This window comes from Humulus lupulus, chromosome X (assembly GCF_963169125.1).
Source record: "Humulus lupulus chromosome X, drHumLupu1.1, whole genome shotgun sequence".
Lineage (NCBI taxonomy): Eukaryota > Viridiplantae > Streptophyta > Magnoliopsida > Rosales > Cannabaceae > Humulus > Humulus lupulus.
In genome coordinates, this window is record NC_084802.1 from 24,647,439 (window position 1) to 24,675,294 (window position 27,856).

Genomic DNA, 27,856 nt, shown 5'->3' on the forward strand with positions numbered 1-27,856 from the left:
GTCAACAAAGAGATGGGTGAAAGATATCGCGAGAGAAAGAACAATAGACATAGACACTTCAAAAATCATTATGTTGGACCAGAAGAATTGGAGAATGTCCTCTCTAAGCCACCTGACCATTGCACTAAGGAGGGTTGACAGAATATTTGTGAAATGTTTTTGAGTGAAAGATTTTTGGCTCCTTCCGTTAAAAATCAAGCAAACAGAAAAAAAATGAAGTATGTAACAACACAAGGCACAAAGTCGTTGGCAGCTAAGCGTCACCAATATGTAAGTGAAGATGTTAATTTAATTTTATAAAATAACACATTCTGAAACATTTTGTTTACATTTGTATAGGAGAACCCAGACGCGCATGTTGTTGATACTTGGAGGGATGCTCATATGAGAAAATCGACAAAATCTTTTGTCAATGAGGCAGCTCAACAAGATTATGTAAGTGAATAGTATTATTTTCTTGTTTCTAATGTTTCTAATATTTGTTCATAATGTTATCTTTATACAGGAAAAAATGGTGGCAGAGGTTCAGAGGTCACAACTTGAGAGGCAAAGTAAACAGCAGAGTGAGGCATCTCTAAATGTATCTGGCGTTGATTCGTCCCCGGTCGATCAATACGAGATACTAAGTAAAGTACTCGGGGAGAGATCTGACTACCAAAGAGAAGTGGGTTATAGGGCGAAAGGGAAGGCAAAAAAGACATCCTCTAGCTCTACAGATCAAAGTCAGTCCCAAGCAAATACTGCTGCTACGCCTAATGAAGATATGACTACTATGGCTCTGATGATGAAGGCAATTCGTGAGACGTTTCAGTCTGTGGTACCTGAGCATCCCAGTAAACTGTATGACCCAAGGTTTGACAGTTTTCTGGAGAGGTATTTGCCACCACAATCTGAAGGTGGTTCGTCTTCTCAGAGTAACACTGTCAATCCTGACCTTCATACACTGCCACAACAGCAGTACCAGCCTCCTTCACATTATCCGCCATAGCAGCTGTACCAGCCTCACCCAACGTATCCGCCACATGTGTCGTCACAAAAACCTCCTTAGTATCAAAACCAATACATTTTTGGACGCTCTTCCCAGTCTCCTCCACTATATTTCAGCTTTACCGATTTTCAAGGAGGATCGATGCAGCCTCCGCTACCTAATGTTAGATATGGGGAGGTTGGAGGTTCGTCGCAGCAACCATATGTGAGATATGGTGAGTTTGGGGGCGGGTCGCAGTCACAGCCTCGAGATCAGTTTGGGGACCTCACGCTCGGACGATCATCACAGCCACCTTATATTCCTTCACTGCCACAGCCAAACCAAAATGTTGAAGATGAGGACAATTTCAATATTAATCTTAATGATTTAACTTAGTTACTAGTTTATGTATTTAGACTGAATTAATATTGTATTTATTTTTAATGACAATAGCGAAATTTAATAGGTTGATAAATATTAAAACTATTCACATTAATTTTAATGTTAGTTATATTTAAATTAATTAAATATTTATTTTTGTTAAATTATATTATGAATTATTTTTAAAAATAATTAAATTTAATAAATATTAATTTATTTCAAATAAATTTTAAAAAATATTATAAAAACAATATTAGCGGCGTACCCCGCGACTAATGATAATGCCTTTGACAAAGGTATTAGCGGCGGGCTCCGCCGCTAATATTATATTAATAGCGGTGGGTGTATCAGTCCGCCGCTAATAATGATTATTAGCGACAAACAATTGGGCGCGGGGTATTAGCGGCGGAGTCCCACCGCTAATAACCATTAGCGGCGGAGTCCCACCGCTAATAACCATTAGCGGCGGATGTCCCCATTATTAGCGGCGGAGTCCCCCGTCGCTAATACATGAAATTCTTGTAGTGGTATTAAACATATAACATAATATAATCTACTATCCTTAGTATATTATATTACCAACTACATAAACTTCAACAAAAATAAACAAATAAATTAATTAAAAATAAGATATTTTATGATAATTTAAATAATTAAATCATATTTATTTAAAAATAATAAAGTCATACATATCATTCTTTTTAACTTATAAATTTGTGTGATAGTTTATTTTTTACCAAGTGATTGAAGCTTTTTTTCTTCATTAAATTCACCAAAAGACATTGCGAGTTACATCAGAAACTAAAAATAGTTGATGCATGTATACTACTCTACACTATGACTTTTTCTATTCTTATTTTATTCTATTATTAATTTCTTTTTAAATATTATTGTAGTTTATATATATGTTATGTTGTCATGTAAATCAATGTTGTGTTTAGATGTCATATATATAAAGATTATTGATATAAATATTTATATATATATTATAGAATTGTAATTCATTCTATTATATATTCAAGAAAAAAAGTGAATTAGTTTTTATTAAAATTATAGACAATATTTTGCCATAATTTTTTAATACATTTATATCATACATTATATTAAACATATTTTATTTATTTTATGATATATTATTTATTTATTTAAAATTGACATGATAATTAAAAAATAATAAAAATAAATACATGTATGAATAAGCATGTTTATATCTTTAAAACTAAGTAAACGTGAATTACCCCGTTATTTTTACCTAGTATATATATATATATGAATGATAAGATAAAATATAAAAAATTACATGTAATAAATATTAAATGAGACTTCTTTTAATGAGATGTATAAGTAAATTAAAAAAAAATCTTCATTTGTAATTACTCCCATATATTCTCTATATTACGTCTTGATTTGCACACAATTTTACAAAAAATAATTAAAAAAAATACAAAAACTAAAAATAGAATGTATTATCTTATTTATTAAAAGGGTAATTGGTGTCATAAAATACATAAAATTTGTAATTTATTGTAGTTATATACCTAATTTTTTTCTTCGACAAAAATACTCAATGTTACTGAAATAGCAATTTTGTTACTAGTTCTTCTGTTTTCTTCATCTGACGCAGGAGACACTTGTCAGCTTAATATTAGAATTAGCAGAGAGACATGTATCACTAAAGAACTGACATGTGTCCATCGAGTTGGCAATTAAATGAGAAAAATGAAGGAAGTTGTAATGCCCCGAATTCTCCGATGTGGTTTAATGGTGGGAATAGTAGGCCGGGAGGGCCATACTTGCTTAATTATGCCATTAATTGATAGAATGCATGTATATGTGAATTATATTATAATATGATGTTAAATGCATGCATGTGGGTCCACACTTTAATTACAGGGGTGTGATGATAATTTGGCCCGTTGAGGGTATAATTGTATGCATGTCGGTGATATGTTGTGGAGACCACATTATAATGTGGGTTTGTTCGAGCTATTCGGCATGAGACGATCATGAATTATTGATTAGCGGTCTAGTCATAACAGGTTTAAGTTCGGGGCTCGGGATGAGTCTCGGGGTAATTTTAATGATTAGAGCGTTACTGGGAATTAAAGGGGTAACGGGATATGAATTATTGGTGTTTGAGATTATCGAGAATAGCGGGAATTGGAGAGCGTTAATTATGATTAACGAGATAGGTGGAAAATACCAATTTTGCCCTTGGGAACCTTTAGAAACTATTAATTGACCTAGCGGTATTTTGGTCTTTTCACCCCTAGGATAGATATAACCATTTTTGAGCTGAGAAAGAGGTAGAAAAACAAAGTCTACTTGAAGCTTCTCCCATATCATCCTTTCCTTCATTTTTCTTTGGGATTTTTGAATCATTCTTGAGGATTCAAGCTTGGGAAGTAAGCCTTGGGAGTTTGGGAGTGTGTTCCTCCATTGAAGAGCATCATAAGCTGAGCTTTGGGTAAGTTTCTAACCATTGAAAATCCCTGGTTTGCCCTGTTTTAGTTCAGTTTTACAGTTGTGATTTCTAGGTTGAATACTTGGTTTTGTTGGGAGTTTTGGCTAGGGTTCTTATGGTTGTGATGTTTGGGGTGTGTTGGGATGATTTTTGGGTTCATTTGGCATCAAAAATGGGATTTGAAAGCATTGGAATCAGGTTAGAATCAAAGGAGATGAAGAAGGAGGTTTCACGGGGTTCCTGGTCTGGAGGTAGCGCTATAGTGCCCACCTTAGGGCGCTACAGCGCTACTCAGGGGGCATTTGGGCGTATTGGGGGTTCTGAGAATAGCGCTGAGGCGCTAGGGGTCAGCGCTGTAGCACTACTCTGTTCCTTCAAAGTCCCGTTTTGAGTATTTTTAAGGGTTTTTGACTTGGGGTTTCAATCCTTAAGGCCCGGGATCGAATCTACTCACCGTGTGGGCATGTTTCGAGGTCCCGAGAGTGGTGCTTAGGTTAAGACCCTTTCATTGTTGAATTCCATTAATGGAGGTTATAATTGGTTGTGATTAGGTAACTGCTAAGGAATCAAAGGTCGATCGTTCTCAGGAGTCGTTCTTATTATTATTTCTCGCTCGAACCAGAGGTAAGAAAACTGCACCCCATATGTGACATGCATGGTTATTCATGAGACATGTTGAGTGTTTAAATGTGGACATGGATTGATTATTGAATGCTTAGCAAATCTTGCTCACTTGTGGATGGTACTGACTAATTAGTCAGATTTGGCAAAGGTGTCGATATCAACTGTGAAGATGTGACTCATTAGTCGGGTTCGGCAGTGGTACTGGGCACTAGTCACACAGTGCTGACTTATAAGTCAAGATCGCCTTAGCGTGTTCAACGCAAGCCACTAAAGATTAGATCTAATCGACATCTGCATTGGATAACTCAAAGAGCATTAATGCCGAACCGACCTCAAGTTCGATGAATACTATAAGCGCTTGTGTGGCTTACCCATCAGTCACTCATCTGTTAAGTTAGAGACTTACCTATCACTCTCTCATCTGTTTAAGGCTAGTGGCTTACCTAGCAGCCACTCTTCTGTTTAAATTAGTGACTTGCTTGTCAGTCACTCAGTATGGTTTTCTAGAACCTCAAGTGATATTCACTCATCTGTTTAAGAGTTATAAGCTCTGTGTGGTTATAATGATAATCATTTGATAATGTTTATATCCAATACTATGTTTTCTTGCTGGGCTTTGGCTCATGGGTGATATGTGGTGCAGGTAAAGGGAAAGAAAAGCTCACCCAGCCTTGAGTGGAGAGCTTAGGTGGTGATGTGTACATATGCGGCCACTTGACCACCACGGCCAAGGAGTTCTCAGAGGAACTAGGGGGTTTACCCTATTCTTTTGCCACTTAGGTCAACGGGTTTGTAATTTTTGAAACAGTAATGACATTTTTGAGTTGTAAATAACTTGTAAATGTTCGTGTGGGCCCATGAACAGTTTTATGTATTTAATAAAATATAACATTTCCTTTTTATTGATTTTCCACCTTAGCCTGTTAATAACACTTAGAACACGTTTTTAACCAAAGGACTCGGGTAACGGGTCAAATTTCCGATTCACCGTAACTGTTCTGGGGTAACCAGGGCGTTACAGAAGTAATAGAAACATTATTATGGTAACACTTGGTAATTTTGCCACAAAAAAAGGGTTATAACCATAACAACGTGAAAACATTGGATATTTATGCCACCATTTACCCTTATTAAAATTAGGGAGTTAAAGTTTTTTAAAAATAATTTTGAATATTTCTTAATAAAATAAAAAATCATCAATATTTATGTTATACCCAAAATTCAGCACTTCCACGTGCGCGACCTATGAATCGATGACGTGTCAAGACAATGAAACAAGGCACAACAGGCGCTACCAGCTGTCATGAGGAATGACCCTCGCCAATCCCCCAATACTCAAGAAGAGGTAAGACTTGCCAAAGTCGACCTACTTCTCCTATCGCGTGAAGCCAAATGATCCCCAAATAGCCACACCAACATCAATCGTAAGAAGAAAAGGGCCCTGGCAAATTGCCCCAGCTAGACAAACAAGTCAAATCAACACACATCGCAAGTACCAGCTAAGTCGTCATCAGCCATAGCTGGTCGCCAGCTCCAGTCGCTAACCTTAGTCGTCGGTTGCTAGCCTCGCTCGCTGGTTACCTCGGGTGCTTGCTGCTCAACGGTGGCCCTTGCCACCCAAGCCTTCTTCTGCACCAAAGTGCACCTTCAACCTTTAAATGAATAGGACACGTCAAATTACAATTTTTGGTGAGACAAAATCCTGTCTCCACCCAAGTGTATCGAAATTTAGCCTGATTGAGAAACAAGGTGCCACCGTCAGCCAATCTCATCTCTGCGACTATAAATAGTGCAAATTGAAATGTAATAAGGGTAGAGTAGCAAGTCAGCATTTGTTCATTTTTCGGAGAAAGCTCCTACTCTCCATCACTGTAACCGCCCCAAGGACAAGATCAACTTCAACTTGTTCTTGAGGGTTCAAAGTTCATAAATAATACTGACTAAAGTGGACGTATGTCATCTTTTTTTGGTCGAACCACTATAAATCTTCATCTCATTTATTTATTACAACATTTATTTCTCTCTTCTTTGGCTCATTGTTCGTATCATTAAGTTTCATTTTGAGATTTTATACACAAAACAACTATTCATTTCTTTGTGCAAGTTGACAAAAAACAAGTTAACAATTTAGTAAAATTTCAAATATATTTTTATGAAAATATAATTAAAAAATACAATAAATTTACTTTATTTTTATATTACATTTTTTTAATAAGAAAATTGTATTGTTGTGTTGTTATAACAATGAATATAAATAAAATTAAAAAAAAAAATATTTTAGTCATTTTACTAAGAATAAACACAAAATATTAAAATATTTTAAAAATGAAGTGTATTTATAATATTTTGGGGTGAATAGAAGAAGGTAAAATTTTGAGTGAATGGTGTTTTTATTTAATTAGATGTTGAAGTTGATTGGGCAACAAATTAAGATGAAAGTCATTGCAATACAGTTTAATTTATGAGTAATTGGTGAAATTGGCCTATATTTTGGAGTCGTTTTGCACTTTGACTTAGTTTTGATAATTTTTTACAAAATGACATTTGTCTAAAATTTTAACCAGTTGTCTAAAAATTTCGATTAGCTGTCTGAATTTTTCGACCACGTGTCTGAAAAAATTTCGACCACCTGTCTCGAGTGTCAAAATTCATTTTGCAAAAAATTATCAAAATTAGGCAAAAGTATAAAATAATTTTAAAAAATAAAGCATTTTGCCGAAGACTCTTAATTTATACTGTAAAAATACAAAAGTTTTATTTAATAGTCTATCTTAGGATAGTCTTTCTAGACAGTTTCCAATAACTAATGAAGATACTAGGGCTGTACGCGGTGCGGGTGGTGCGGTTTTTGACCATTTTTTCAAACCAACCCGCGCATGCGGTTTTTCTAATTTTCCAAACTGCACCCGCACCGCGAAACTAAAAAATCGCAGAAACCGCACCGCAAAAAAATGGTGCGGTTTGGGTGGTTTGGACTACCGCCAAATAATTAAACTATCATAAATAATCATATTAATATTTCAGCAACACCTAAAGCTTGAAAATAAAAAATAAGAAAACTTTCAACAATACAATAATCTTAATAATGGCTCAACAAAACACCTAAGAAAATACAACAAACTTGAGACTAATAAAGTTACAACAACAACAACTATAAGTCAATAATCTTAATAAAGTTTTAGCAACACACCTAAAACAACATAGAACAAACTTGAGACTAATTAAATTCCAACATCAATATGAAAGATACAACTAAAATACTTTCAGCAATAGAATTAGTGGGCTTTGGGTTGGACTTTAACATATTAGACTTAAATAAATATAAAAAAATAGTATTTTTATAATATGCGGTGCGGTGTGGTTTGAACCGCATTTTAATAATTCAAAACCGCAAACCGCACCGCACCGCACCGCGCGGTTTAGTGAAAATTCAAACCGCGACCGCACCGCGAAGAATTTCAAACCACATTTTTTTTGCGGTGTGGTGCGGTGCGGGCGGTTTGATGAACAGCCCTAGAAGATACTACGAAATGTTACTTCTAAAAGAAATTCTCTTTGGTTAGACAATAAGTTGTTTGGATGGAAACAATCTAGTTTTCTACAATTCATTATATACTCTCTTTCTAGATTCTTTTGGTCGTGGTTTAAAAATCATTAAGAGTGTTGTACGTGTAGGCTATAAATAAAGTCTTCCTTTCTTCAATTTGATATTTTAAACACAATTAGTTGTAATTTATGGAGTCCATCCAATTTATATATATACAAAATTGACACTTTGCACTTCGATTTATACCAAAATTAGTATTTCTTATCTTTAGTTGTAATTTTCGGAGTTGATCCAATTTTTAAAAAAAATTATTTTTTCTAAACAAAGCAAGACTTTTTATTTCCTATTTAACGTTAAATTGTTACTCATTTTCTATTTCAGACTTGGCAGGACTTCCAGCTTTGATACAATTCGTCTTAATGTTGTCTCTTCCAGAATTCCCCAGATGGCTCTACAGACAGGTAACATATATGGTTAATATCATAATGCTTAGGATGGTTGCGAATCATCTACTAGTAGCCAATATTTTTATGCGAACTTTGTCCTAACTTGTGCAAGTTTTCTTTTTATTAGAACAAGATTGATGAGGCTAAGGCTATATTAGAGAAAATCTACCCTCCTGATGAGGTCGAAATAGAGATGCAGTCCTTGCAGGATTCAGTTGAAGCAGAAAAGGATGAGGAAGGAGAACTTGGTGATGGATTTTTACAAAGACTGAAGAGTGCTTTTAAGAACAAAGTAGTTCGAAGAGGACTTCTTGCAGGTATCACTGTTCAAATCGCTCAGCAATTCGTTGGCATAAACACTGTGCTGTACTACAGCCCCACCATTGTTCAGTTTGCTGGATTTGCCTCCAATCAGACAGCTCTAGCACTTTCTCTAGTCACCTCTGGTCTCAACTTTGTGGGTTCCATCATAAGTATGGGATTTGTAGATAAATATGGAAGGAGAAGGTTCATGCTTGTCTCCCTCGTCGGAATCATTGCATGCCTTGTGGCATTGGCAATAGTGTTTTTCCAAGCTGCTGCAACTGCTCCTGCTTCGGTGGAAACAACACATGTCCAGCTTACCTCTCTGCCCCAAATTCTAAATCATGGAATTGTATATCATGTTTGAAGACACCAGATTGCGCCTTTTGCGCCAGCAGTGGAAATAAGGCAAGTCTTATTTTTCAACTCTTTGAATCATTTTGTGCCGAACTTATGTACTTTTTTTTTTTTACGAGAACTATCTCTTAAATTTACCCACCCTTTATGTTTTCTTTGTCATTAACAGCTTCAACCGGGAGCCTGTTTGGTTGTGAGCCCTGATATCAGAAGTTCATGCCGGGTGGAGAAACGAACTTGGTACTCAGAAGGTTGTCCTAGCAAAGTTGGATTCTTGGCCGTAGCATTTTTAGGTCTTTATATTATATGTTATTCACCTGGAATGGGGAGTGTTCCATGGATTGTAAATTCAGAGATATACCCTTTGAAATACAGAGGAATTGGTGGAGGAATTGCTGCGGTGACTAACTGGACATCAAATCTCTTGGTCAGTGAGAGTTTCTTGACCCTTACCAATGCTTTGGGCTCTGCTGGGACTTTTCTTCTGTTTGCTGGATTCTCGTTTGTTAGCTTTATAGCCATCTATTTCGTTGTTCCTGAAACTAAATGTTAGTATGAAGCTCTCTTTGAGACAGAGCAAATCTCCAAGGCAAATTGAATTGCTATTTCATTCCACATATCCCAATTTGTTTTTACAGAAAACAATTTATACTCTATAGCCAAATACAAGCTAACCGAAATTAGTTACATGACCTCATTCATTCTCAACGTTCCAGCATCATCACATAGTCCCTCATCCAGCGTGGCTTCACACGTTCCCTCTTGGTGCACGCTTGGTTCTCCCCTGCTTTGCTGCTGGTTATTACTTCTGCGTTTGGGGTGTTGTTCTCCTCTTCACAGACCAAGGGCACCTCAACATCTTGGGCCGATTCTATCTCCCAGCTCCTCATCTGGTCCTGCATCATTTTGGGTTCTAAAGTTATTGGGCCAACCTCTTGGGTCTCACTAACACTAAAGGACTGTCATTCGAGGAGGTTGAGAAGTTACTCGAGAAGGGATTCAAACCAAAGGCATTTTGTTCCAAGGAAATGGAAGATACGAGCGAGGAGAATCAAGAGTCTTCTTCTTCTTGTTCAGTCTAAAGCTACATATAATTATGTCCCCATAAACAACAATTTTTCATAGTGTGTTTTGGGGAGGCTTTTGTGTTGATATATTTAAAATCTTTGTACATAATAGTTCTTTTAACTTTAATTTGTTACTGGTTTTACTATGGTTTATTTGTAATCATGAAAATGATGAATAATGAGTATGTAGCTTTCGAAAAATATAATAGTAGGTGTAGTCTTCTAAATGTTGCTTGACGTTTTTATTTCTTTAATTGCTTCCATAAAGCCTTTCCAATTAAGTGCATTTAGAAATTAGAGTACCGACTATAGTACACAACACAACACGTGATGTTAATAAGTCATTAAAAGGATTTTAAGAACCAATAAATTGATAATTTGAACACTAAATTTGGTTGAACTCCACCGTCAAAATGCCAAAAATGACTGCTCAAGTTTTAATACTTAATAATGTTAAGTGGTTAAGTTGAGTACTAAACCTGTACTTGTTAGATCAGTGATCAAGACAATGCCACGTCATTTAATGAAGTTAGTTGACTGTTTTTAGAGTCAAAGTTAGTTGGTATTTCCAAATGTATATATAGCCTCTGTTATTCATTTTTTTCTGGTTGTCGAATATTGCTATGTTTCTGTAATAGAGATTCATATGATTGAGTAATAAAGTTTTTCAGATTCATTCAAACACTTTTTCTGTTCTTGCTGTTTATGGTCACTGTTTCATTGAAGATCTTTAGAGTTGGAGTACATAGTCTTGTTAAGTTACTACAAGTGGTACCAGAGAGCCAGGTTCTCGATATAAACAAGATTCAAGACTAAACTACAGAGTTTCAAGAAACACCAAGAAGATGTCCGCTGCCAAGTTTGAGATTGAAAAGTTCAATGGAGCAAACGATTTCGGGTTATGGAGGATCAAGATGAAAGCCCTGCTAGTGCATAATGGCATCTCGGAAGCCATTGATGAGGAGGCTCTTAAGGAGATTGCAGATGATAAGAAGAAGCTAAGGGAGATTGAGACAAAAGCACACAGTGCTATTCTCCTTAGCTTAGGTGATGAGGTTTTGAGAGAAGTATCAAATGAAGAGAAGGCCCTCAAGTTATGGAACAAACTCAGTTCGATCTACATGAAGAAGTCACTGGCGAACAAGCTTTACTTGAAGAAGAAAATGTACACAATGAGAATGGATGAGAGTAAGGATCTGAGAAAACATTTAGATGAATTTAACAAGATCATTCTTGATCTCTGTAACATTGGTGTGAAGATGGAAGAGGAGGACATGGCGATCATACTGCTGAGTTCACTGCCTAGATCATATGAACATTTTGTCGACACTATGTTGTATGGAAAAGAAACACTGACTATGACCGAGGTTAAAGCTGCTTTGAGTTCAAAGGAGATACAGAAGAAGGATGGTGACAAAGGTGAAGACAATGGAGAAGGTCTCTTTGTCAAGAAGAAGTTTCAGAATAAAGATGCCAAGAATCAGAAAGGGAGTTTTAAAGAAAGTCAAAGAACAAGATTCAGTCCAAAATCTGAATCCAGAGGAACAACTGACAAGAAGTGCTATTATTGCAAAAAGGAGGGCCATTTTCGAGATGAATGCTTGGCTTTGAAAGCCAAACTCAAGAGGGAGAACTACAAAGGCAAAGAAAGAGGAAAAGCTGACATAGTAACAGATGGATATGAATCTGCAGAAGTGTTGGTGGCATCAAGCATGGATTCAGGTCATGAATGGGTGTTAGACTCGGGATGCTCATTTCATATGTGTCCCAACAAGGAATTGTTCAGTGAAATAGAAGAAAGAAAGGGGGGAACTGTACTTCTCGGGGACAACAAAGCATGCAATATATATGGATTTGGAACTGTAACTTTCAAACTGCATAATGGAGCAAGGAGGAAGATTCAAGATGTACGGTATGTCCCTGACCTTAAGAGGAATCTGTTATCTATATGAGTGTTGACTGAGAGGGGTTACACCATCAGAATTGATGACAAAGCATTGAAGGTGATGAAAGGACCAGAAATGGTGATGAAGGGAGAATTCAGAAATGGTCTTTATTTTCTAGATGGTGAGACTGTAATTGGTGCTGCAAATTCTGTAACATCACAGATGGAGGATAAAACCAAGCTGTGGCATCTCAGACTTGGTCACATTAGTCAGAGAGGTCTTAAAGAACTCGAGAAACAAGGCATCCTTGAAGGTGAGCTTAGTGGTGAACTGGATTTCTGTGAAGAATGTGTCTATGGGAAGTGCTGCAGATTGAAGTTTGGTACTGGAATTCATAATACAAGTGAACCTTTGGGATATGTTCACTCAGATCTCTGGGGTCCCTCAAAGGTAACCAGCTTGGGAGGAGCTAATTATTTTCTCAGCTTTGTTGATGACTACTCGAGAAAGGTATGGACATACCTACTGAAATCCAAAGATGAAGCTTTTCAGCTGTTTAAAGAATGGAAGAGTTTGGTTGAGAATCAAACTGGAAGAAAACTTAAGACATTGAGGACAGACAATGGGCTGGAATTCTGTTCAAAGGAATTCACAAACTATTGCAAAGAAGCTGGTATTAGAAGACACAGAACTGTTCCAAGAACTCCTCAGCAGAATGGTTTGGCTGAGAGAATGAACAGAACACTCATTGAAAGAGTGAGGTGTATGTTGAAGGGTGCTGCTCTGGACAGGAAATTTTGGGGAGAGGCTGTCAAAACAGCCAGTTATTTGATCAACAGGAGCCCATCGACTGCCATTGATTTCAAAACTCCACAAGAAATGTGGACTGGCCAGGCTCCTAGGCTTGACAATTTGAAGGTGTTCGGGTGCATTGCATATGCACATACTAAACAAGACAAGTTACAACCCAGGGCAGTCAAATGCATGTTTCTAGGCTATCCAGATGGTGTGAAGGGGTATAAACTGTGGTGTTTAGAGGAAGGGTTTAAGAAGTGTATCATCAGCAGGGATGTCATTTTCAATGAGAAGCAAATGGCAATGAAGGATGAGGGTCAACCTGTTCAAACTGATGAAACAGATGCAAGAAGACAGGTTCAAGTGGAGGTACAGCCCAATAGAGAACCTGAAGTTAATGATGAAACAGACACCAGAACTCATAAAGAACCCCTGGACTCATACCAACTTGCTCGAGATAGGATTAGAAGAGAGACTAGAGCTCCTGCTAGATTTGGTTTTGCTGACTTTACTGCTTATGCACTAACAATTGCTAGTGACATTGAAAATACAGAACCAGGTACCTATGAAGAAGCTATTAATGGCAAAGACAAAGATAGGTGGATCAAGGCTATTAATGAAGAAAAGGAGTCCCTGCTGAAGAATCAAACCTGGACAGTAGTCAAGAAGCCTGAAGGATGCAAGTTGGTGAGCTGCAAGTGGATTTTCAGGATAAAAGATGGACAAACAAGGGAGGAGCAGAAAAGATACAAGGCCAGACTAGTGGCCAAGGGATTTACTCAAAGGGAAGGAGTCGACTTTAATGAAATTTTCTCACCTGTTGTCAAGCAGGCTTCAATCCGAGCAATAATGTCAAAGGCTGCATATGAAGATCTGGAAATTGAGCAATTAGATGTCAAGACAGCATTCCTTCATGGAACTTTGGATGAGACAATATACATGAAGATGCCAGAAGGTTTTGATGAAGATGAAGACAAAGTGTGCTTGCTGCAGAAGTCACTTTATGGACTGAGACAGGCCCCGAGGCAGTGGAATCATAAATTTGATGAATTCATGTTGAAAAACAGGTTTACCAAAAGTGCCTATGACCCGTGTGTCTACTTCAACGATTCACTGTTTTTACTCCTATATGTGGATGACATTTTGATAGTTGGAAAGTGCAAATCTGAGATAAATAAGATGAAGAAGGTGCTGAAGTCAGAGTTTGAAATGACTGACTTAGGAGAAGCCAAGAAGATACTAGGTATTGAGATTAAGAGAAAAAGGCCAGAAATGTTGATGCTGAGTCAGGAGGAGTATCTGAGCAAAGTACTTAAACGATTCAACATGGATAAGTCTAAACCAGTGATGACCCCACTGGCTGCTCATTTTAAACTGACCAAGGAACAATCACCAAAATCTGAACAAGAAAGAGAGATGATGGATTCAATACCGTATGCAAGTGGAGTGGGAAGCTTAATGTATGCTATGGTCTGCACAAGGCCAGACATAGCCTACGCAATGAGCATTGTCAGCAGGTTCATTGCTGACCCTGGAGAGGAGCACTGGTATGCTCTTAAGTGGATAATGAGGTACATTGCAGGTTCATTGCATCTGGGATTGACCTACAGCTTTAAGTACAATAGTCAGAAAGAAGTTGTTGGATATGTGGATTCTGACTATGCAGGATGTATGGACTCGAGGAGGTCATTAACTGGCTATATTTTCACTATGCTAGGAGGATGTGTGAGCTGGAAAGCAAATCTTCAGAAGGTAGTCGCTTTATCTTCAACCGAGGCTGAATATATGGCTGCAACAGAGGCTATAAAGGAGGCTATCTGGCTCAAAGGTCTGGCTAAAGAGATGGGATTTAATTCTGAACATATCACAGTTTACTGTGACAATCAAAGTGCCCTGCACTTGATGAAAAACCCCATATTTCATGAAAGGTCAAAGCATATTGACATAAAGATGCACTTTATCAGAGAAGTGATCTCAAACCAGGAAGTTCAAGTCGACAAAATACACACAAACCACAACCCTGCAGACATGCTTACTAAAGCAGTACCTCAAGTAAAATTCAAGCACTGCCTTGAGCTATTAAATTTCAGATGATGTAGTGGATCAACTGCTGTATTGATCTCTATCAGTTGCATGGTCTCGATCAAGGAGGATTTTGTTAGATCAGTGATCAAGACAATGCCACGTCATTTAATGAAGTTAGTTGACTGTTTTTAGAGTCAAAGTTAGTTGGTATTTCCAAATGTATATATAGCCTCTGTTATTCATTTTTTTCTGGTTGTCGAATATTGCTATGTTTCTGTAATAGAGATTCATATGATTGAGTAATAAAGTTTTTCAGATTCATTCAAACACTTTTTCTGTTCTTGCTGTTTATGGTCACTGTTTCATTGAAGATCTTTAGAGTTGGAGTACATAGTCTTGTTAAGTTACTACAGTACTAAACCTAGAATCTTTGGTAGATAATAATGTCGATTAGTATGTTTCTTCTTGAGGTCCAGTAGAGCCAATCAGACCCTAAAAGACAATTACATCTAAATAATTGCTATTTATTCTTGTGAAAATTGCAGGCTATCAAGCAGTGGCTAAAGAAACAGTATTGCATGATTACTAGTACTTGGTAGCTAATTAAATACGTCAAACCCAATTAAAATTCCATGTACCTACCTCACCAGGTCGAAAACGTGCTCCATTGCATTATATCTTAATTAAAAATATATTTTTCATCTTATCTCCTCTTCAGTGTCTTTTCAATATTTTGGTAGCTAATTAATCGATAGTGTTTCGATATAAAATCGATAATGTTTCGATGCAAAATTGATGATGTTTCGATGTTATTGCGATGCAATCATGAAAACATTTTTGTCCAAAACAATGCTTTTTCGATGAAATTTCGATGCAATTTCGATGTTCTGCACTGAAATTTGACGAAAATTTTAGAAGTTTATATTTTTTTTCACTCAAATGTCGGTTTCAGATGATTTTTTGTTAAAATTTTGGTATTTTTTTTAGATCTACAATATTAGAATGTTAGAGAGAATGAGAGAATGAGAGATGTTAGAGAGAGAAAATTTGAATTGAGAGAGAATGAGTGCTTGAATGTTATTGGTATTTTTGTCTAAAAAAAATTAAAATTATCATATATTTGAGATAATAACTTATGTTGACATATTAAAAAAATTTACTAAATTATCATGCATATAACATAAAATTTTTCCTTTTTATAAATAGATGAATGACGAAGAGTAGAGGAAAAATGATTATAGGAAATGAAAAAAATACCGTGGGAAATGAGAAGTGTAAAAAATAATTTGCACACTATTTTAGACCATTTCAGTATTTGAACATCTTATTACATATTGACGTAATGATAAATATTTTCCTTAATTTAAAGAATAATTAAATAATATTTTTCATACTCCTTACAAATAATATAAAAGTGTAAGTCCTCTTTATAGTCTAAGAAGAGATGTATTTAGTTAGGTACACAAGGTATTTTTTTTTTTATTAAAAAAAAAGGTGTGATTAGCATTTGATTTGAATCTAATTGCAAACACTAAAACTATTTGCTTCACATTACGATATTTCTAGAAAATTACCCTCTCCCCAATGTCAGAGCTAGAACAAATAGTTAGGGAGGCTAAATATTTTTTTAGTAAAGATTACATAGATATATTTTTTAAAATTTATATAAAGAAATATTAGAAGTGATAAAAAATTGTCTCTCTCTCTCTTCCAAGAGCTTGCCCTAGAGGCCATTTGTTCCTTTTTCGATCCCTTCTCCTTCTTTGTCTTTATTCTTGAGTCGGTGCAGAGTAATTTTGCTTCAGTTCTAGTTTTCCAATTAGAGTTTCATTTCATAATTGATTTTTGTCACTTTTCTTCGGGGGATTTTCTCTTTGGACCTGCGTGGCGGATTAGCGCAACGGTTTTTCAATAGTTTTTTTGTTTGGATCTTTCTCAAGATTCAAGGGTTGGTTGAGGATGGAATTAGTCGCCGATTTAACAGTAAGTGCAGCACGCTTAAGGGTGAATGATGAAGATGGTTGGGAAACAAACGATCAGTTGAATGTGCTCTTTCAAGAAATTTTTTTATTAGGTTGATTGGTGACTACGAAGATGGTGTCCGAACGACTTCTTAATACTCTACTTGGACGGGTTTGGGGAAGATTCGAGGGATGGACAGTGAAGATTTTATATCAAGAATCAGGGAAGTTGATTATTGGTGTTCGATGCTCTTTCGGTTCAGATTGGGCACGAATTTAGATCATTCTCCTTGGATTTTCAATATAGGATTATTGATTCTAGAGAAATGGCCATTGATTGGGGTCTGAGAAGAGGCGAGGCTAGATGTTTATCACATTTGGGTTTGGTTGATGGGAATTCCTTCAAGATTTGTAACTTATAACAATATTAGCAGGATTACTGGGATCTTGGGTAAAGTGTTCCATATTAAATTTGACAAAGTGGAGGAGATTCTTCTTCAAGGATATGTTCGAATTCAGGTGGAGCTTTCGACTCAGGCAATCTTGTATTCCGGTCATTTTCTTCTGATGGGGGACAATAAAATTTGGATTCCTTTCAAGTATGAGCGGCTTCCATTTATGTGTTTCTATTGTGGAAAGATTCTTCATGAGATGCGGACTTGTAAAGAGCCATTCTTAACTGTTGTTAATGATGATAATATAGACATTCCAGTTATGGGATCGTGGATGAAAGTTGAAAGCTCTATCAGGGATAATTTTGAAGGAAACTTATGGATTTCAGACCTGAATAGGTGTTTCAAGTTAGCAAAGAATTGTGTGGTGGACTCCTCTTGTATTCAGAAGGAGTTGATGGCTCTGTTTGAAGATGCAGATGACAGCGGTGATAGAGTAAGTTATGGGACTGGAGGGATATGTGTTTCGAGTGATTTTATGAAATCCATGGGTACATATGGAGTTAATGACGAGAATGGCACAACAGGTGCACTTGAGGAGAGTCTATTCAATGCTATGGAGAGTGAGGGAAAAAGTACAAGATCGGATTACAAGGTACCGAGTATTTCAAAGTCTATAGTAGATCGGAAACGACCTCAAGAGGAAGAGATAGAGTAGTTACTGTTGGGAAAATTTATACACATCTTAATTATTTTTATTATTTTTATGTAAATCATATATTAAACACATTAATATAAGACATGTTATAACATATTTCTACAATTAAATTTAAACCGACATAATGATAAGAACACTTACATTATATGCAGTGGAATGTATTAATCATTCCTTTAGGTTCTCCAACCTTGTATCATTTCTATAGCAGGGTATCATCAAAAAAATGAATTGATAGACTAGAGTGGACAATTCTAACACATGAGATAGATACATAAAGAAGAAGAATAAAAGAGAATATTGAGGCTTAGAAAAGGAGACTTATACTGTAGAGAGAGTCTAAAACCCTAAAGCATCAAAGCTATATCTTCATATCATCTGTCAGATCATCTTTCTAAAATCTGATTTCATCTGTCATTTAGCATTACTTTTATAGGCTCAATTACATTATTTATTTTAATTAAAAAATTAATAAAATAATAGATAATATCAGCCTAATGGTCAAAATTCATAGCCCCGTGAAATTTATCATTTAATTATAAGCTTATTGGACTTAAAACTTTAAATCAAGACCTGTATTATTTTATATTGATTTAATTAATTAAATAATTATTTAAATCATTTATCAAATTAATTATTTATAATTTAAACCTTGATTTAAACTTATTTATTAATTTAGACACTAATTTGTCTTCATTAATAAATCTAGCCTAAAATCTTTTTTCTTTCTCTAAATTGTATAATTCTGTGAAACTATCCAAAATTGACATAGTCAACTTAGATAATTAAATCAATTAATTGAGATTATCTAGATGATTTTATCCAAGGTATAGTTGTAATGCCTCAAATTTCCTAATAAGGTTTATGACCTTGATTAGGAGGCCGGGAGAGTCATAAGTGTTTTATTATGTTATTAAATGATTATATGCATGTTTAGGTGTATTAAATATGCATGTGAACCCATTTCTGAGTAATTGGGTGATTTTCATATTTTGGTCATTTCGGGCATATTTGACATATATGTGATATGTGCGGTGCTTTATTATTATTTGGTTATGCCAGTGTTACTCAGCATGAGACGATCCTAGGAGGTAAGCTAGTGGGAAAAGTCACAACGAGATTTATTCTTGACTCGGAGTGAGTCACGGGGTATTTAGAGCATTACCGGGTTATTGGGTAATGGGAATAAATATTTGGAGATAAATTGGGAGTTAGTAAGATCAGGGGAAATTCTGGAGGTTTTGACTATTTTGTCCCCAGGGGTGTTTTCGGGACCCCGAGCGTTAGGATTTGGTTGAAGCTACTTAAGCTTGAAGTAACCTTTAAAGAAATAAAAAGAACGTTCTGTACGTTCTCTCTCCCTCAAAGTTCCATTTTCGTCTCTTGATCGCATTTTCAAAGGTAACTTGAGTTCTAGGACTCTGATTCAAGCGAGGATCGAGGCATAGCGATCCCAGGGAAGATTAGAAGCTTATTATCCGGAGGATTTAGTTGGAAACAACTCAATCGGAGGTAATCCAAGTTTTAAGTATTAAGTTTTTTAAAGTTTTTAAGCTTGAATTGGACTTTGTGTTTTGATGAGTTTTTGATTGAATTGAAGCTTGGGATTTATGGGTTTTGGATCATGGGGATGTTTGGGAACTTTGATTTTTGAGTTTGGAGATGTTTGGATATGTTTTTTGGAGGTTTTAAAAGGTTGAAAACGGGGAAAAATGGCTGGTCCGAGGTTGGGTCGCGACCCTGTTCTTGGGCGTCGCGGTCCAAGCTCGAAGAAGCAGGTGGAAGGCTGTGTGTGTGCTGGTGGCCACGACGCTTGGATAGGGGGCCGCGACGCTTGGTGCTGTTTTTGGCCAAATTAATGTTTTGAGTGTGGGAACTCAAACCTTAGGCCTCGGGATCGTTCCTACTACCCGGTTTAGTGGGATTTGATGTCTCGGAGGCTAGGTCTTGGTTCCGGGATTGGTTTTAGAACTTGAACTCATTGGATCACCATTTGTGGTTATGACTAGGTTATCACTAGAGGCTTGGAGTAAGGATCGTGCTTATGGCTTGTTTATTGGTAACCTGTGCTTGGACCAAAGGTAAGAAAACTGTACCTCATATGTGACATGCATGGTTATTCTTGATGCATGTTGAATGTTTAAATGTGAACATTGATAGCATATTGAATGCTTAGCAATCTTGCTCACTTGTATATAGTTATTATTGAGACATGTTGGATATTTAAGTGTCATGCATGTGATGCACTAGAAAAATGTGATTAGGGCATGCCATAAATATTGAATATGAGATTGTTCAGAGCTTGAGCCTTTGTGTTTATGCATGATCCTAATTGTGCTAGAAATTGTTAAGTAAGCATGTTGAATGTCCTGTATTTGTATATTTGATATATGATATATGTTTGGTAGCATTGCTTACTTGTGCATGACCCTGATCACTCAGATTTGGCATTGGTCGTGTGTTACCGACCTAGGAGCCAGAAACAGCATAAGTGTCATGAACGCAGAGCCGATAAAAGATTAGATCTGATCGACATCTGCATTAGATGACTCAACAAGAGCATTAATGTCGGACCGACCTCAAGTTCGATGAAAACTAAAAGCGCTTGTGTGACTTACCCATCAGTCACTCATCTATTTAAGCTAGTGACTACCCATCAGTCACTCATCTGTTTAAGCTAGTGACTACCCATCAATCACTCATCTGTTTAAGCTAGTGACTACCCATCAGTCACTCATCTGATTGGAGCCATTGCAAGAAAGCCCAGGTAATGGGTTCGTTACACGGCTTTGGGCACCGAGCCCTATAGTGACTTGCTTGTCAGTCACTCATTATGGTTTAACAGAACCTCCAAGTGATAGTCACTCATCTGTTCAGGGCTATAAGCTCTGTATGATCATTCTGATTATCATTTGCATGGCTTTGGGTACTAAGCCCCGTGGTGACTTGCTTGTTAGTCACTCAGTATGGTTTACCAGAACCTCAAGTGTTAAATCACTCATCTGATTGGGATTGACTTGATAGTCATCCAATCAGGAGGGGAGGATTTCTTATCCTCGATTTCCCCAGCATTATCTGAGTTTATTTGCATGCTTGAATAGAGCTATGTTTGCTAGGCATGCCAGATATGATTTGATATCATGATATGATTGGGCTACCCTCTTGCTCAAGTAAAAGAAAATAAATGAGCTTTTTAACTATATCAAAGATAGAGTGTGGCACAAATTAAATGGCTGGTCAGAAAATTATTTCTCAGGAGCAGGAAAAGAGGCGTTATTTGTTAACGCTGTTTTTCGTCAACTTAAATCTGAAAAACACTAAACAATTAATTAAGAAAATAAAGAAGAGCAATGAGAATTTTTTGTGGTTTAGCAATTAAAATCTACCTAGTCCACGAGTCAATATTATTGATTGGTGGTATTCTCTTAAATTAGTTGTAATTTATAGAGTCCATCCAATTTATATATATACAAAATTGACACTTTGCACTTCGATTTATACCAAAATTAGTATTTCTTATCTTTAGTTGTAATTTTCGGAGTTGATCCAATTTTTAAAAAAAATTATTTTTTCTAAACAAAGCAAGACTTTTTATTTCCTATTTAACGTTAAGACTACTATTTGTGTTTGATATTTTAACTTTGTCTTGCCCAATTAAATGTAATTTATGAAGTTTATCTAATTTAAATCTATATATAGACAAAGTCTATATATAGATTTACTTTGATTTATCCCAAAATTAACATTTCTTCTTCTATGTTTGTCTTCTATAATATTAATTATAATTTTTGGGGTTTATCCAATTTTGGAAAAAAAAATCTAAACAAAGCAAGGTTTTTTATTTCTTATTTAACATTGATACTACATTAGGCCAGGTGTCAACACTTATCCTCTTTATACTAGATTTTTGTTTTTAGATTTTTCTTAATTTATTTAAATTTTTTATTATTTTAAATATTTTGTATTTGTTGGGTAATATGTGAGTTATTTTTATTTTAAATCCCACATTGTTTAAAAACTATTATAGTGTTGTACTTAGAGGCTATATAAATAAAGTATAGTGTTGTAGTTAGAGGCTATATAAATGTTGACCCTGATTTTGGCCAACTGGCACGGAGTCAAATTTGCTTGATGTGGTCAAACACATTGAAATGAATGTGATGACCAAAAAACAATAAAGAACACAAGAGTTTATAGTGGTTCGGCCCCAGAATCTGGCAACAACCTACGTCCACTTGAATTGTTATTGATATAGGATTCAAAGGAGTGATCAAAGAACTAGGGTTCAATGAGTTTCACCAACCTCTGAAGGACAAGACAATATATCAAATAGAATCACTCTAGTCTCAAATAATTCGAAAGCCAAAAGTCCCTTCCTTGAGCTATCTTTCTTTATTTATAGGCTCAAGGGGGATTACATTAATTTGTTACAGATATTATTTCCTAAATAATCGGATACTCAGGAAATCATGGGAGTCAATCTCGAGATTGACTAAGATTTTTATAAAATTATCACGAGACACGCGGAACCTACGACCATACTGGTTGCAGGTAAACTTCGGCTGCCTTTTGCTTGCAATATCTCTACTGGTCGATACCTTAGCAGAATTCCGCCAGGTGTCAGCCACGTGTCCAGAAATCACTTTCCACGTCATTCGTGCCTGTTTTTTGGATAACATTTGCCCCCCAAGTTTATTTATTACGAGAGATAAATAAACTTTTGAGGAAATGGCCCTTCGGTTACCCCACCATACCTGTCAGAACACTTCGTGCAATCTTGGAAAAAGAAACCTACCCTTGTCTAATCACGACTTTTCGCTTCCCAAGTAACCTGTCGACAGCTATCACCCTTCCCCATGCTTCGAAAAAAGGGAAGCTGATGATTACTTCCTTTTAATGCTTACGGACAAAAATATATATATATAGCCTCTTCGAAGTCTCTTTTTTCTTTTTACGCAAGCCATCACTCTTTCAAGAAACCCTAACACCAGAGCCCCTGTCTTCCTCTGGAAACCGTCCTTCGGCGTTTCAAGATTCAGTCTGTGAGCCCTTTTACGCCCGAAAAATTTCTCAACTCTCCACGATCTTCATCTTGGTAAGTTTCTGGACTCTTCCTGTAACGCCCTGGATAGCCAAGACCGTTACACTATGTACTTATAAAGGTGCAAGACTCGCTAATCAAGTCATTATTTCAAAAACGTGTCACTAAACATGTAAGAGCTAGGGTTAAAAAGGTTTTGGTCTCAAAAGACTCATTTCATATATTTAAACTGTAGTAAACATGGGATCCCATAAGAAAACAAAGTTAAAATAAGTTTACAGACTCCCAAAAGTACATGAGTATTCACTAGCCATACTAAGGCAAAACAGACAGTCTTCAGGTCTCACGTCCCTGCCTAAACCTCAACCATGGCAGCCGAGCACCTGGTTATGTACATTCAGCTTGCTGAGCTCTCCAGTCAAGGCTGGTCTAATTTTCCCTTGCCTTTACCTGCACCACGTAGCACCCGTGAGCCAAGGCCCAGCAACAAAACATCTTATACAACTCAATCAATGATAACAGACAATTAACTCATTATGCATGTATTTCCATCAGATAATCCACAACAGATATTCAGCACATACAACCAGATTCAAGATACGTTCTATCACATATAACACTCATATCACATAATACTCAGGGCCGACGACTTAGGCCGCACCCTCTGTTTAACCCACTGACTTCGGCCCACTTAAACAGAGCTCAGCGCATAATAAGCTGTCCTCGGCTACCAGTGGGTGAAACCCTTGGCACCCTTAGGCCGTTGGTTCACTAAATGGATTGCATGGCATAATACCATCATTTCAAGCGTTTACAATAGGGAGCCCTTAGTCCCGACACATATATTCAACCAGGTGCAGTTTTCTTACCTTTAGTCTGTACAGTTATTGACTACGAGCCACGTCCCTCAAGCACAATCTGTTCTTGAGCCTAAGCCTTTATCACCTAGTCACAACCAAAGTATAAGGTTCCATTAATACTCGAATATAGGTTTCTGGTTATAAAACTAACTCCCGGGAATCCGAATTCCACCAAACACGGTGGTGAAACCAATCCCGAGCACACTAGACCACCTTCCCGTGCCTAAAACCCTCAAAAAATCATGTGTGCAACCAAGGGCTGCGGCCCTTGAAGCTTAGCCGCGGCCCTAGCCTCAAAACAAAACCAAGCCCATGCTGAACAACACACGCGCCGCGGCCCTTGCCTTGGGTGCCGCGGCCCTTGCCTTGGGTGCCGCGGCGCCCTCCCATGGCCGAGCCTCCTTGGCCCTATTTCATCCTAGGGCCGCAGCGCTCTAGAACAGAGCCGCGACCCTCCCCTTCGTGCCCAGAAAACCCATCACTTCTAAGCTTGAAACCTCACCTTAAACCATCCAAAAATTCCCCAACTCATAACCAATTAATCCCAACTCCTTTAGCATGACTTAAACAACATAATTCCACAGAAAACACAACCTAACACACACTAATCTTCTCTTTTCGATTTCTGAAACTCAAGAGCTATAAACACTCAAACCAGCCATTCAAATCCAATTTAAAACCTCTAAACCATGAGTTGAAACTTACCTCTTCTGTTGAACCACTTCACCAAGGCAAAGCCAAGCTAAATTCCCAAGTTTCCTCCTCAATTCTGCCTTAAGACATCAAAACCATGTTTGCTTCAACACTTAACCAAAACCCAGAATTCTAACCACAGAGAAGAAGATTAAAAGCTTACCTTAAACCTGATTTAGTTCTTGATTTACTCCTGAGCTAAGCCTCCAAATCACCCCCCTTCAATCCTCCAAACTCCAGCTGAATTCTAGCAGATTCTCTTTAAGTTTCTGTGTTTCTTCCCCTTGTTTTCCTTGAGAGAGAATAGAGAGGTAAGGCTGAGAAAATAAGGTCGGTTTATATTTTCTAAAGGCTTCCTTATGTCTATCTTACTCGTTAAGTTATTCCCGAGGCTCGGGGTGCCGGAACCGTCCCCGAGACCAAAATGGAAAAATCCCCCAATTTTCCCGCCTAGACATCCTAACCTCAAATATATCTCCATATATTTATTTTCATGACCCGATAGTCCAATTCACTACCCGATACCTAAAATACCCTTGACTTGTCCAAAGTCACATCTTAAGCCCCGTTGTGACTTTTCCCCCGCTATCTGACCCTAGGATTGTCTTGAGTCGTGCCCTACAAACCTACCACATAATAATGTGATTCTCACATTTATCACATATATATACATATCACATTACCACATAATATGATCAATTATTATATAAACATTACTAAACATATAATTACTCATTTAAATCACAATTATTCCATTAATGCCCTCCTGGCACACTAATCAAGGCCCCTTAAGCCTTCTTAGCGATTTTGGGTCGTTACACTTACGCTTTATATTTTTGCCTTGCATGCTTCTGTAGACTGACTACTGGGTTGAAATGCATGTCAGTAGAGGGGTTTAATAAGTGATACTGAATGTTGTGTGATACTTCTCTGTTACTAAGGAGTTACGAGTTAGTTTGATAGTTAAGATCATGACTTTAGGACGTAAAACCGAAGTAAAAATTCGATTTTTATGCTAGCTGAAAAACCAGGTTTTTCCCGCCCTAAAAGGAGTTGAAAAAGCTTTTTCAAAAAACTTTTTACCTTCACTTTTGATCTGTTTCTCAAACTGTTCGTGTGAATTTTTTTAGTTTTTTGTTAGAATGTTGTTGTATAAAAGCTTAACTTTTATACTCGACCAGCGTTATTCTAAAAAACTTTCAAAATTCTTCATCCTCACCTCCCCATTCTTCTGCTTGCAGACTTTAATGCCAGATTTGTGGGGAGGTGAGCGGCCCATCGACGACGATCTTCTTGCCCAGTTGGTCGAAGGCGAAGAACAACCAATTGACCGAGTTTACGAGATTCCATTTTCACGATCTTCTTCTAGACCTCATTCATCGCCACCTCAGATGGCCCGCTCCAAATCTCTAGGCAAGAAAAGACCTGACTCTGAAAACAGTCCAAATTCTCCTACCCAGCCTGATTCACAGGCTAGGGTTCCCTCGACCAGTGGTCGAGAAAATGCCGCCCCAGACCCTCGAATCCAAGTCAGGGCCCGCCCTCGGCATCAAAACCTTCCTGATGTCGAGTGGTATCTTTCCCCCACCAGCCAAGTGACTCCTCGGATGCTTGCCAATTATCGCAGGAAGTATCGTCTTACAGGAGTCAACCTCACAATCCCAGCTGCTGACCAAAGAGCTAACCTTCCCGGGGGTGTTTATAGTGCTTGGTCCAGATATCACATAGAGGCGGGGGCTATCCTCCCTCTACATCCTTTCTATCAGGGGGTGGCCAACTATTTCGGTGTCGCCCCCTTTCAAATTACTCCAAACAGATATAGAATGATGGCCGCACTCTATATCATTTATAAGCTTAAAAAATGGCCAGAACCCACTCCTCATGAGGTTAATTTCCTCTTCAACCTTAAATTCCAACCCTCAACAATACGGGACGGGCTTCTTCCATCTCTGTCACCAGGAAACTAGCCGGACGTTCCTGAGTGACACTACCCACATTTCCAACATGGGGCAATACAATAGGGAGTACTTCCTTACACCGGACATGACTACGAACAACCTGGCCTTCGCTCGCGGAGGTAAATGCTTTTTTCACTAGTCGCTACTTTTCCTTAATAAATTCTCCTGAATCTTTCTAAAGTATACTATGCCTTTTAGGACCATGGTTACATCCGAACCCAACACCAGACATGGTGTTGAGGTCCAACACTCTGGCCAGGATGGCTGACGCAGAAAAAAGCGTCAAGTCCCTGGTCACTAATGAAAATCTGAGGCTATCTGGCCTCCTGGCTCCTCGCCATGAAACAAGAGGACCTGTGGTAGCAGATGCCACAGCCGAGGGGGATCCCGAGCAGCAACCTCCGGTGTCTCCTCCCCGAAGGAGGCCAACGGGGGTTACGATCAGGGAACCCACTGGCGTCCCTTCAGCAGAGAGGCCTTCTGCGCCCCAAGGCAAGGGGAAACAAAAGGCAACAGAGTCTGTCATAGACCTGGATGAATCCTTAGATGAAAACGGTATAGTTATCTTGCATTTAAATAACTTGCCAATTCCCTGTCACTTGTTTGACGGGGACGACAATTTTACGTATACTCCAAATCTAGGGCTAGACTTCTTCGTGCCAGATAGTGAGTGTATGACTAATAGACTCAATAGTATAGCGACCAGTAGTTGTAGCTCGGGTATTAAACTTTGTGATCTCTTTTCTGTTTTACCAAGAATTTTCATCCGCCTTCGTCTTACCATCTGCATTTTTTTCTTTGTACACAGAGATGGCTACTCCCAACGTTTTTGATCTGTACCAGGCTCAAGAGGAGGCAGAAGTCCCCCTGGTTCGACGAAAGACATCCAGGAGGCATAATGGCGAATCAAGCCAAGGACCCCCGGCCAAGAAGGGTCGAACAGAAGATCCTTCCAAGGATGTGCCAACTGGACAAGCTTCTGCTCAGCCTTCTGCTCCTGCTGAGAAGGAGGCTGCCCTTGCTGCTAACCCTCCGCCCGCGGCTCGAAAGGAGCACACCCCGCAAGCAGAGCTTCCTGGGACCAAGCTCTCGAATCGCTCCCTGCGATCAGCCAAAGATCGCCTTGCCCATATCTTGAAGCACGACCGTTACAGGGAGGCAATGACTAAAGCTGAGAGTATGGGGGTTGACCAGATCCTCAACAGGGCCCTTAACGAAGTGGCCAATGTAAGTATTTTTCCTCTTGAATTTTACTTCTCCTTTTTGTAGTATAGTCTAACTTTTATTCCCCTGATTGCAAGCCATGTTGGCAATAACTGCCGCTCGCACCCGTGCCCTGGCTACCATCGACCAGGCTCGGGCAACGGCTGTCGA

General features: G+C 37.8%; 1 pseudogene; it reads left to right on the top strand.

Moving 5' to 3' along the window:
- Positions 1 to 772: 772 nt before the first annotated feature.
- On the top strand, positions 773 to 10,171 carry LOC133805635 (inositol transporter 4-like; annotated as a pseudogene).
- The last annotated feature ends 17,685 nt before the right edge of the window (positions 10,172 to 27,856 follow it).